This window comes from Nomascus leucogenys, unplaced genomic scaffold, assembly GCF_006542625.1.
Source record: "Nomascus leucogenys isolate Asia unplaced genomic scaffold, Asia_NLE_v1 001997F_17801_qpd_obj, whole genome shotgun sequence".
NCBI classification, from domain to species: Eukaryota; Metazoa; Chordata; class Mammalia; order Primates; family Hylobatidae; genus Nomascus; species Nomascus leucogenys.
The window spans coordinates 1,514-6,138 of NW_022096673.1; the positions used below are offsets into that span (position 1 = coordinate 1,514).

The 4,625-nt window shown below is 43.8% G+C and overlaps 1 long non-coding RNA gene across 1 annotated transcript; it reads right to left on the bottom strand.

Moving 5' to 3' along the window:
• Positions 1 to 648: 648 nt before the first annotated feature.
• LOC115834015 lies at positions 649 to 3,642 on the bottom strand. The gene is made up of 2 exons (XR_004029166.1): positions 3,550 to 3,642; positions 649 to 757 (listed from the first exon to the last, which is right to left on the bottom strand). It is a non-coding gene; the product is annotated as an uncharacterized LOC115834015 (long non-coding RNA).
• Between the last annotated feature and the right edge of the window lie 983 nt (positions 3,643 to 4,625).

Genomic DNA, 4,625 nt, shown 5'->3' on the forward strand with positions numbered 1-4,625 from the left:
GGCAATATCAAAATGGCCTGTTGCAATGCAAAAGTCACAGTGAATACACTGCTAGAAATACCATGTCTAGTTGTGGCTAGAACAAAAACAGAATCACTTGTGAGTTTTGTGCACTTACCACCCTCACCTCTTTCCATGTAGTTTTGTGGGTGACTTGACAATTTATGAAAATTTAACTTCTATGCTCAGGATTTTTTTTTCTTTACCATACACAACACATCAAAATTCGATTTGAGGTGGGTATGAGTAGGATTCTTTTCTACTCTGACTCTCCTTTAAGAAGACCACAGGGGAAACTTTATCCCACACTTCAGAAACAGTTGTGCTATTCCGCAGCAACTCACACAACACTCATATGAATATTCAAACTCCAGTAGTTGCCCATGCTTCCCTCTAACCATCTATTTGCAAGACTGCTGTTTACTCCTAGCAAAGTATCCAAGACCATAATACGGTCTTCATTTGGGTACTGACTTTATTTCTAGATTTCCCCATATTTTGCCTACCCTAATATTTCATTCCCCTTGATTTCCTTACATTACAGAAAATGCTTTAACACACGTAGTTGAGCCACCACAGATCCTTTCTGGAAAGACATAGCAACGATAACCACATACCCAATAATTAAAACAGAGATTTAATTTCATACCTTGACTGTAAGATCAGATCGTTCTTGTAATTTGTAAGTCTTAGAGAAAAGAAGTCTGATTATCCAGAGTATCAGAATCCCTTCCAAAATAAGATGGTAAGTAGGAGCCTAAGAGTGAGTCAAAAACAAGAAATGAAACATACACTTCTAACACCTGCACATAAAATTTACTACACCTGCATATACTGCCTCCTATGACTTTTAGCCTATTCTTAACAATTTACTTTCGAAGCTCCCTTAATTTCTATTCATTCCTTTCCCCATTTCTAACAGCAGGCAATTTCTTCCTCACATGAAAAACCCCTAATATTTTTAGCTTTTAAAACTTCTTTGGGAATAAAAACTAAAATTAAAAAAATAAAATCTAGGCCGGGCGTGGTGGCTCATAGTTGTAATCCCAGCACTCTGGGCGGCCGAGGTGGGCAGATCACCTGAGGTCGGGAGTTTGAGACCAGCCTGACCAACATGGAGAAACCCTGTCTCTACTAAAAATACAAAATTAGCTGGGTGTGGTGGCGCATACCTGTAATCCCAGCTACTTGGGAGGCTGAGGCAGGAGAATCGCTTGAACCCAGGAGGTGGAGGTTGTGGTGAGCTGAGATCACACCATTGCACTCCAGCCTGGGCAACAGGAGCAAAACTCTGTCTCAAATAAATAAATAAATAAATAAAATCTAACACAGAATCCCAATATTTAAAACAATATCAACTATTGGATTATTTAATTTCAGTGGGTATTTTTTTGGGTACACTATACAAGACTACTCAGATTCTACATTCAACGTGCATAGGATTTGGGAGTAAGAAGTTTACCTTTATGATGAATTTTAAAATTTGCTCATCCCCCTAAATACAATTCATTTATGAATAAGTCTAAATACCCTTTTAGTTTTCTCAATAGTTGGATTCTAGCAAGCAAACATCTGCCCGAGCCACCAGTTAAGAGCCCACTGCAAAAAGAAATCGCTCTAAGAAAAGTTGAGAAACTCTTTGTCTAGGGAATTCATCAAAATCAGAAACACCACTTCTTTTCCTTCCCAGGAAATGTTACATACAGGAGTTCTCCCAAGTCTCACTGCTGGACAGTTTCGGGGAATGAGAAGTTACACTGCTGTCAGTCTTCAAAAAGGGGGCACTCAACATTTAACAGAAAATAATCCATTTCTTTAAAAAATCATTTATAAAAAAGATCATTCAATTTTAGTGGCTCATTTTAGGTCACTGTAATTAACCTAATACTGGGCATCACTTAATACATGAGCATAAGACAGAGCCACATCTGCTGTCTCTGCTATGTTTCAAGATAAAATTCCCAGTATGTCCTGCAATGGAAGACACTGTCATTACCCCTACCAGTAGATGGTGATATTAAGTTTGGTGATATTAAATCATCAAAAGTAACGTGAAATTCACTTGAAATGAATGTAAGCTCTATAAGCACAGGGACTTCTGCCTATCTGTTCACCGCGCTGTCCCTAGCATCTAGATCTGTGTGGTCCAATGTGGACAGTCACTAAGTTACATGTGGCTATTTAAGTTAAATTAAAAATTCAGTTGCAGCTGCGTGTGGTAGCGCATGCCTGTAATCCCAGCACTTTGGGAGGCCAAAGCAGGAGGACTGCTTGAGGCCAGGAGTTCAAGGCCAGGCTGGGCAACATAGCAAGTCCCCCACCTCTATTTAAAAAAAAAAAAAAAAAAAAAAAGTTTAGTTGGGCGTGGTGGTATGTGGTCCCAGCTACTCGGAAGTCTGAGGTGGGAGGATCGCTTGAGTCTGGGAGGTCAAAGCAGCAGTGAGCTGATCGCACTACTGCACTCTAGCCTGGGCGACAGAGTGAAATCCTGTCTTTAAAAAACAAAATAAAATAAAATAAAATAAGTTACTCAGTGCCCAATGAATAGCTCTGCAAGACAGCACGGGGAATCTCGGTTATTAAATGAATGAACACTAAGACTGACATTCTGGTTTCTTGTTATCTTACGTACCTGAAATAACTAGGCTTCAAAAAACTCTTAACTATTCTTCCTTTAAAAGTCTACGGCCAGGTGCAGTGGCTCACGCCTGTAATCCCAGCACTTTGGGAGGCCGAGGCGGGCGGATCACCTGAGGTCGGGAGTTTGAGACCAGCCTGACCAACATGCAGAAACCCCGTCTCTACTAAAAATACAAAATGAGCCGGGCATGGTGGCACATGCCTGTAATGTCAGCTACTTGGGAAGTTGAGGCGGGAGAATCGCTTAAACCCAGGAGGCGGAGGTTGTGGTGAGCCGAGATCACGCCCTTGCATTCCAGCTTGAGCAACAACAGCGAAACTCCGTCTCAAGATAAATAAATAAAAAATAAATAAATAAATAAATATCGACTAAACTACTTGTATCTTTATAAGATAGAAAACTGATGTACGCAGAAGAATGACAAACTATTTCTTATTCACAAATCCTAAATCACTTGGTTTCTTTTCGACAAAAACGGACAAACTCCAATTTATTACAATTTTATTCACCAACGAACTGTACCGTAGTTCCAAAGAACTGACTTCCTTAGGACCTTCCCAGACGAAGGTTTTCCACTCATTTTCACCACTCCGTTTTATCGTCCGTCTAAACTCTGGTTTTTGTAGATCTGTCTCCTGCGGCCCCTTACACGTGTTCCTTTCCGGAGCCTCCAGGGGACCCGGAGCATAAGAACTCAAACCGAGACCCTCGGTCCCAGCCCCCGCCCGTTCCTCCCTACACTCGACCGCTGGGACTAGAAGCTCCCGGCAGGCCTTCCGGCAAGAGACGCCGAGTCTGGGCGTGACCGAGCCAGTCCCGCCGAGGTCTCAGGCCACAAATCCACACGCGCCGTCCCACCCTCCCCGGGCCCGGGTGTGGTCGCGGACCGCTCATGGCGCGGAGCCCACCTCGTAGAGCGCCTGTACCATCTCCACCAGGACCCACTGCTCCGTGGCGGTCGCCATAGTTAGCCGCTTCCTTCCGGAAGGCGGGTCACAAGCACGTCCTCAAAGTGCGCGTCGCTGCTCAGTGTCGTCATCACCTCCGCAGAGGGCGGGGCGGCGGAGCCCTGGGCACCGCCTACTCGCACTTGCGCACTGGTTGACGGGAGGCTGGGCGGGGTCGGGTGGGATGCCGCAGTTTTTCCAGGAATTGTTTACCTTGTGTCCATTACCCTCCCTGCTGGATTCAGGATGGAGAAAGTAGTAATGAACGGGCCTTACACTTGGTCATCAGCTGGGCGCAGAGAGTTAAAATGATTGCAATACGTTTACTTTCTTTTTTTTTTTTTTTTTTTTTTTTTTTTTGAGACGGAGTTTCGCTTTTGTTGCCCAGGCTGGAGTGCAATGGCGCGATCGCGGCTCACCGCAACCTCCGCCTCCCGGGTTCAAGCGATTCTCCCGCCGCAGCCTCCCGCGTAGCTGGGATTACAGGCGTGCGCCACCACGCCTGGGTAATTTTGTATTTTTAGGAGAGACGGGGTTTCTCCATGTTGGTCAGGCTGGTCTCAAACTCCCGACCTCAGGTGATCCGCCTGCCTCGGCCTCCCAAAGTGCTGGGATTAGAGGCGTGAGCCACCGCGCCTGGCCAATACGTTTACGTTTAGTAGCATAAGTAATCCAGGAATGCATTATCATTAAGAAACGCATAATTATGCACAAAAATAGCCAACCCATATAGCACTTCCTGTTTGTCGGACATAGGCCAAGGCTTTGCAGGTATTAAATCATATAGCAGTTTGGTGCGGAACCTTTTAGAGCCTTCCAACGCATATGCAAACAGTACGCACGCGCACATACTTAATTGGATTGGATTTCTTAACTATAATTGAGATCATAGGGACAATACTTTTCTACAACTTAACTTTTTTCTTATGTCTTTTTCTAGCATTTTTTTTTTCCTGTCTAATATATCTCTTGTATTTAATGGCTGAAGACTTTCATGGAATAATTTATGTATATTCATCGTTCCATTTTATTTAAAC